We start from the raw sequence: 9046 nt of genomic DNA, 5'->3' as shown, positions 1-9046 counted from the left end.
TCCTGTCCAAGGACTCACTGTAGATGATACATCACCTGTCTGACCAGTCATGGAAGTACTCTCTGCAGGAGTACTTTCAGCATGACTCATACTGGGTGAGCCATCAGTAGGCACTGCAACAGGATTCCCATACCAAGATGCTAACTCATCAAATACCACATCTCTGCTTATGAGTGTCTCATGCGTAGAAGGTACATAACACTTATAAGCTTTCCGTTCCTGTGCATATCCAATAAACACACTTTTCACTACCTTAGGATCCAATTTCTTCCTCTTCTCATCCGGTATATGCACATATGCAATGCTGCCAAATACCTTCAAGTGTGAAATATCAGGTTTATGACCATACAGCCGTTCATACGGAGTGACATCATGAATCCCTGCTGTAGGGGTTTGATTCAGCACATATATAGCAGTCACCACTGCTTCAGCCCAATAACCATTTAGCAAACATTTTTCATTCAGCATAGCTCTAGCTGACTCCATCAAAACCCTGTTTTTCCTCTCTACAACACCGTTTTGCTGCGGTGTATAACTGCATGTGAGTTGTCTTCTGATCCCATGTTTAGCAAGATACCTGTCAAAGTAGTTTGAGACATATTCATCTCCTCCATCTGATCTCAAACATGATATGTAACAGCCCAATTCATTTTCAGCATGTTTCTTGAAGTCTTTGAATGCATCAAACACATCATCCTTATGTTTCAATATATAAAGCCAAGTGTACCTGCTGAAATCATCAATAAATGAGACATAATATCGTGCACCGCCAAAGGAAGCATTATGTGAAGGACCCCAAACATCAGAGTGTACCAACTGTAAAGGCCTAGTGCTGTTTTTTACATGTCTCATGAAAGGAAACCGTGCCTGCTTCCCAAACTGACATACAGGGCATACATGACCAAAATCATTATACTTGAATTTAGGTAATCCAAGTACTACTTCTTTCTGCTGCATAGATTTCAGCTTTTGTACATTGACATGTCCGATTCTCTTGTGCCAGATCTCTACATCTCTGATGGCACTCTCATCATGAGCAAACATAGCTGCTTTAAGTTCAGGAATGGTCGCTTCCAAAGTAAACATCCTGCCATCCCTTCTGCCCTTGGCAATTAGCTTGCAGCCATTTCCATACTCCTCAGTGAAACATCCATCCTTGTTAAACCTCACTTGCAGATTCTGTTCTGCCATTTGACCCACAGACAACAAATTCTTTGTTATGGTCGGTACATGTAAGACATCATGCAGGCCTTTCTTCTTGCCATCAGGCATCATCAATGGAACAATCCCTTTATGCTTTATGTCATGTTGGGTATCATCCCCAGTACATACATGACCATGTGTACCTGCAACCATCTCATCAAACCACTCTCCATGCGGGGTCATGTGGTTTGACGCACCAGAGTCAATGTACCACCTGTCATCTCTGTTTTGCCTTGACGCAATCTTGGACACATGCTGCATGGCAAAGAGTCTATCAACTGACTCATCATGAGCACCACTGGAAGATGTGTTCCATGTTGTCTGCCCTTTGCCTTCATATCTCCTTGCTTCTTGTAACAATCCTTTGCAATATGCCCATACCGGCCACAATAATGGCAGTCCTTGTCCTTGTTGGACTGATCAGACAACTGCCATGAACCAGAACCACCACCTCTACCTCGGGGTGATCTCCCCCTGCCTCTAAACCCACCAGATCCACGCTGGCCTTGTGTATTTGCACCATGCCAATTACTCTGCTGCTGCTGCTGTCCATAAGTATTACGAGTGCCACCACAACCTCGAAATGCACCATGACCTCTAGATCCTCTGCCACGCTGGCTAGAGTACAACACAGTGTCTCTACTCTGAGATGCACTAGAACCTATATTCAAACCAAGTTTGACTTTCTCATGCAGCAACAAAGCAACTAGCTCTTCCCAGCTAGGGGGCTCTTCTCTGACAGAAATGGAAGTGTCAAAAGCTTTGTACTCTTTGCCTAAGCCATTCAAAGCAACAGCAATCATATCATCTTCTGATACACTTGAGCCAATAGTAGCAAGTTGATCAACTATGGTCTTAATCTCCGTGGTATACGTTTGGATGCTCTTGCCATTCCTAGACATGTTGTTGAACTGTTGTTTCAACTGGATCTTTCTTGCATGTGTCATGGTTCCATAATTTTTCATCAGTATGTCCTAAGCATCCTTCGGAGTCTCACATCCAGTGATTTGAATTACCATAGCATCAGATATACATAAGGAAAACCAATGCAGCACCTTGCATGCTCTTTCATTCCATAGCCTGTAGGCTCTTTTCTGTTCATTTGTTGGATTGTGTGCAGGCAACTCAGGAGCAACTTCATCTCCTGTACATAATTCCCAATAACCTCTGCCAACCAGAAAAATTTTCATTGTGAATTTCCATAATGTAAAGTTCTTATTATCCAACTTCTCTCCAACTATCTGAGTGATATTGTTAGTCCCATGTGCATTAGCCATGATGCAATAGACAGTATATCAAGTGCCTGACTCCCTGCAGTCCAATAAGTATGACTGACTAAGTTCAGTTCGTAACAGTTTATGACAGTTTTCTGCACTAAACTGCAGAAAAAAACTAGGGTATTTCAGCCCACTGACACCCTAAAACAACCCTCAAGCAAGTGGTCTCAACTGTAGATATAACTGTCAATACATAAGCTATGTGTTTGCTTCAGCTTAAGCTTATGTAACCTCACTACCAGGGTACATACATGCAGTCTGAAAACTGTTAACTGTGAGTAACCAGCAGCAATTTCAAGTCCAAAACTGAGTGGTAATCATGTCATACATGTTCCAAAATCTCCCAGGTAGCTGCTAGTACATTTGACAGTCAAGACATGATCATAAGGGCACAGAACAGTGCATAACCAGCACATACAAGTGTCAACAAATTCAGTTTCAGGTTGCAGTCAACCAGAATTCAGCATACCAAGCTCCAAGCAGCTCCAAAATGTCTTTTGACCATGTCATACATTTACTTTGTAGTGGCAAGTTCAATACATGAGCATCTGAGTAGGCATAGACAACCTGTCTTCATTGACTAATGGCATAAACCTCATGAGCTGTTTGTAATTAACCAGGACAGTGTAACTGCATTTATTTCAGCTTCAAAATTCAGTTTTCAATGATGCTCATTGCTTGCTTCAATTCTCCATGCATTCAGCATGTATAGGCCAGTTCATATAGATGATGGAACCCCCAAGATGACCTGTATTGCTTCAGTAATGCACATACTTGTCATTGACTGTGTATGACAGTTTTCAGCTTTTCATTGATTTTCAGATCTGAGTATTCTGTCATTGACTATGTATGACAGTTTTCAGCCTGTCATTGATTTTCAGATCTGAGTATTCTGTCATTGACTGTGTATGACATTTTTCAGCCTGTCATTGATTTTCAGATCTGAGTATTCTGAGCAAGAGATCTCAGCTCCAAGACATTTGATCCAATGTATACATGCTTTGACACATTCTTGTGCTCCAAAGATGCCTTCTGAGTGTAGTACAAGGCTCTTGTGTGTCAGTAATGACTGAATGCATGCTGTCCATTCATGTTTATAGCAGTTCAGAAATTATTACAGGTCTGTGTCTATCACTCAAGCTCATAACAGAGCTCCCACACAAGCATTTACTCCTTGCACACTTCAAATACCTTCAATAGTGAGCATACATGCTCTATGAACCTTGTCCAGGTCCCCCACTAAAGATTGACAGGTTGCTGTCCACTCAGATCAGCAGGCGCAAATTTTCAGACCAGGGGGCGCAGATTTTTAGGCACAGGTTGCTGTCCACTCAGATCAGCAGGCGCAGATTTTCAGATACAGGTTGATGTCCATTCAGATCAGTAGGCGTAGATTTTCAGATACAGGTTGCTGTCCATTCAGATCAGCAGGCGCGCAGATTTTGAGATACAGGTTGCTGATTTTCAGGAGGCAGTCCACGCTTATTCCTTCCTTTGACTATGGCTTCATTTGCAAGTGTCCAGCTTCTTCCTCATTCCTTATTTCCATCTCCTTTGCACTGCAAGTTGTCATGCCCATTCTCCCACAGCCTCATGGATGAAGCTCTAATACCATGTTCAAAGAGTAGAGAGAGAGAAAGGGAAAGACTCCATATCCATGAGCCTTCAGGCTCTCAAGCTCATTCCTTCATTTCCACACACTAAACTGAAAAGCACACACACACTACAAGATAAAGTGACCTAGTGTAAATGTAGACTAGACTGACTAACTCTAGTCAGGTCACTGATTGACTACTAACCCGACTTATTTAATGTAGTCACATGTAGACAGTTGTACACAGTAGCTGTCATAGATGTCGGTCATAGATGAAGACACACTGACGGTGAGCTTGATTTCTAACAAAAAAGGTTATTTTGTAGAAGACCTTAATGATAAGTGTAAGCTGGTTGCAAAAAGAAGTAGAGTTGGATCCATGTTCACTTTAGATGTTGGAGTTCCTACTATGAATGCTACTATGTATACTAAAGGAAAAGGAGTGGTTGTAGATATTCAAATATGGCATAAACGTATTGGACATGAAAATATGCAAAAGCTGAATTTAATGCAATCCAAAGGATTAGTTATAAGGTGGCCTGCTTTTAGAGTTGCAAAATTTGATAAAGTGTATGAAGCATACCTGTTTGGTAAGTAGACAATATAATCTTTTTTGCATGATAGAGATGTGAGAAAAAATATATTTAATGTTATGCATTATATGTTTAGGGGCCTACATAGAACATATCTCTTAGTGGCAACAAGTACTTTGTCATCTTTATTGATGACTGTTCAAGAAAACTATGGGCATATTTGATGAAGGAAAAGAGTGATGTATTTGAGTGCTTCAAATCTTTCAAGGTTAGTGTTGAAATAGAAATAGGCTTGAAAGTTGAGTGCTTCAAAACTTTCAAGGTTAGTGTTGAAATAGAAACAGGCTTGAAAGTTAAGTGCTTGAGATCAGATGGAGGGGGAGAGTACCTCTCTAATGAGTTTAGTGACTTTTTGAGGTCTCATGGGACAAAGAGACAATTTACTTGAAGGTATACCCCATAACAAATGGGGTTGTAGAAAGGAAAAATAGACATATTGCAGAAGTTTCATGAGCATTGATGCTGAAAAAGAATATGCCAAAATGCTTTTGGTATGAAGCTAGTCATATTGCTGCCTATATTATGAACAAAACTCCCATAGCTGTAGTTCATGAGATGACCCCCGAATAATGCTTTATAGGAAAGAAGCATGATGTGTTGGACTTGAAAGTGTTTGTTTGTATTGCTGTCTATATTATGAATAGAACTCCCACAATTGTAGTTCATGGGATGACCCTCGAAGAATGCTTTATAGGCAAGAAGCCCAATGTGTCAGACTTGAAAGTGTTTGGCTATATTGCATATGTTCATGTGCTAGATAAGCTGCAAAAGAAGTTTTCTTCAAAGGCTAAAAAATATATTTTTATTGGATACTCTTTAGAGTAGAAAGGTATTGTTGTTATAACCTTGTAGATGTTATTTTTTATGAGATGAGTAGTTTGTATGCATCTAGTGGTGAAGCATTGAATGATGATCATGATCAGAAAGAAAAGTAAGAATCATAGAGCCTTAGTAGACCAGAAACATCATCTAGTACTATATCTATAGTTAGCCCTTGGTTTGGAAGACTAAGGAGTAGCCTCACATATTCAAGTACATCTACAAGTGTTGTAGGTAACGACAAAGGGAAAAAGAAAGTGTTTGATAGTAATGATGCATATACTAGTCATTTGGTATTTGATGGAGATTCTAGTTGTTTAGAGAGTTTGGATGATGAGCTCGGTATTCCTTTAGTCAATACACCAGGTGCACAGAGAGCACATGGTAATGTAAAGACTCCATTGAGTGGTCCAGTGGTACGCAAGTCTAGAAGGGTTAGATACGCAATTAAAAGATTTGGTTTTAAAGGTTGTGTAGCTCACCATTATGCTTATATGGTAAAGATGATTGAGAATGTTGTGTCAAGAATCGTGTGGTGGGGGGACTTGCTCAAGATGCTGCGCCGAACACACACAGAATGCACAAGGAGAAGCTCACTCAAGAGACAAGAAGAGAGATGGAGGCCAAAACGTTTTCTTGTTGGTTTCTTCTTCTTCTTCCACACACTTTACAATTTACACAAAGTATAGATAAGATACAACATAAAACAAAGTGGCCTACTAAGTCAAACAATGCATAACCAACTACACTAGTCGACTGGCGCTATAATTATGCCAGATGTAAATAGGTGTAATAACCTGAATATAATAAGTAATGAGTCAGTGGCTATGTGAGAGTCATAATGACCACCGACGTGCTAAGTGTAGATGTGTGGGACCATCTAACCAGGCGATCCATCATTAATGTCCGTATGTATTGAGCTTGTCATCTCAACACTCCCCCTCAAGCTCAACTGCATCTCTGCAACTCCAAGTAAGCTTTGAAACTTTTGAAGCTTCTATGTACCCAATGCCTTCGTGAAGATGTCAGCTATCTGATCCTGTGTGCTGACATACACCAAGTCAATCTCACCTGCTAGTACCTTCTCTCTCACAAAGTGGTAGTGTACCTCAATATGTTTTGTCCTGGCATGGAACACAGGGTTTCTAGCTAATTGTATACTACTCATGTTGTCACAATAAATGACAACTGGACCTTTCACCTACACATCTAAATCAACCAATAACTTTTGCAGCCATACTACCTCACATGCTGCAATAGCAGCACCTCTATACTTAGCCTCTGTACTCGACAAAGCAACTGTAGATTGCTTTTTGCTACTCCAAGTAACTATTGCACTACCAAGAGAGAACATGTATCTGCTGGTAGATCTTCTATCAGACATACTACCAGCCCAATCTACATCTGTGTATCCAAACACTTGTACATCTGTACCTGCCTCATAGAAAAGCCCATAATGTAATGTGGACTTCACATATCTCAATATGCATCTGACTACATCCAAATGTGGCTTTCTAGGTACTTGCATAAACTAACTCACAAGACCAATAGCGTAGCTCAAGTTTGGCCTTGTAATGGTCATGTAGATCAAACTCCCCACTATCCTCCTGAACATAGTAGGGTCTTCTATCTCATCCCCAACATCAGCACTCAACTTTCCATTCTACTCCAACGAGACTGAAAGTGGTTTGCATGCTGTCATACCATACTTAAACAACATATCCAAGCCATACTGTCTTTGGGATAGCCATATACCATCATCACATCTGATCACCTCAATGCCAAGGAAGTACCTTAGCTCACCTAAATCCTTCATCTCAAACTTCTTCTTCAAAAATTCCTTGACTTCAGCAATCCCACTATCACTATCACATGTAATAATCAAGTCATCCACATAGATGACTATGATGACCAAACTTGCATCTCCCTTTCTCACATAAAGTGAGTGATCAAAATCAGAAACATAAAAGCCAATATTGACAAGATACTCTCTGATCTTGTCAAAACATGCTCTAGGTGCTTGCTTGAGCCCATAGAGCGCCTTCTTCAACTTGCACACATACATGGGATGCTCTAAATCTTCATAACCTGCTGGTTGATCCATATACACTTCTTCCTGCAAATCACCATGCAAGAAGGCATTCTTCAGATCCATTTGCTGCCACCTCCAACCTTTGGCTACTGCCAAAGAAATCACACATCTGATAGTTGCCATCCTAGCAACTGGACTGAAGATTTCTTCATAATCTATGCCATATGTCGGGGCATAGCCTTTTGCAACCAGCCTAGCTTTGTACCTACTAATAGAACCATCTGCATTGTGCTTAATCTTATAAACCCACTTACATCTAATAGCTTTCTTGCCCTTCGGCAATGATACTAGATCCCAAGTCTTATTGGCCTCTAATGCAGCCATCTCCTCATGCTGCATCCCAATGAGTATGACCAACAGCATCCTCAAAACAAGTGGGCTCAACATCCTCAACTAGTTTCACCATATAAGCATAATGGTGAGCTGCATAACCTTCAAAACCAAATCTTTAAACAGGGTATCTGACCCTGCTAGATCTGCGTACCACCGGATCACTCAATGGAGCATTTACATTATTATGAGCTCTCTGTACACCTAGTGTACTGACAAAAGGAATACCAAGCTCATCATCCAAGTTCTCTGAGCCACTGGAGTCTCCATCAAGAACTGCATCAATGCCATCTGACACTTTATTCTTTCCTTTGTCTTTACCTGTAGTACTACTAGATGCACCTGAAGATGTAGAGCTACTCCTTAGTCTCCCAGACCAAGGACTACCAGATGATGTCTCTGGTCCACTAAGAGTCTGTGATTCTTACTTTTTAGCCTACACATGAGTGTCATGATAATCATCATCATCCAATGCATCACCACTAGATGCATACCAACTGCTCATTTCATCAAAGATGACATCCCTGCTCACTTTGAACTTACATGTGACAGGGTTATAACAACAATACCCTTTCTGCTCTAAAGAGTATCCAATAAAAACAACAATACCCTTTCTGCTCTAAAGAGTATCCAATAAACAGCGATACCCTTTCTGCTCTAAACAACGATACCCTTTCTGCTCTAAAGAGTATCCAATAAAAACACATTTTTCTGCCTTTGGATCAAGCTTCTTCCATAGCTCATCTGGCACATGAACATATGCAACATAGCCAAATACCTTCAAGTGCGATACATCAAGCTTCTTGCCAGTAAAGCATTCTTCAGGAGTCATACCATGAACTGCAGATGTGGGAGTTCTATTCATAATATAAACAGCAGTATGAAAAGCCTCAGACCAAAAATGCTTAGGCATATTCTTTTCAGCCATCAAGGCGCATGCAACTTCTGCAATATGCATGTTTTTCATTTCTGCAACCCCATTTTACTGTGGGGTATACCTGCATGTGAACTATCTCTTTATCCCATGAGACCTCAGAAAATCACTAAACTCATTCGAGAGGTACTCTCCCCCTCCATCTGACCTCAAGCACTTTACTTGCAAGCTTGTTTCTCTTTCAACTACAGCCTTGAAAGTTCT

Source organism: Lygodium microphyllum, chromosome 12 (genome assembly GCF_053477565.2).
Source record: "Lygodium microphyllum isolate KBCC chromosome 12, Lygodium_microphyllum_v1.1.10, whole genome shotgun sequence".
NCBI lineage: Eukaryota > Viridiplantae > Streptophyta > Polypodiopsida > Schizaeales > Lygodiaceae > Lygodium > Lygodium microphyllum.
This window is presented reverse-complemented; position numbering follows the sequence as displayed.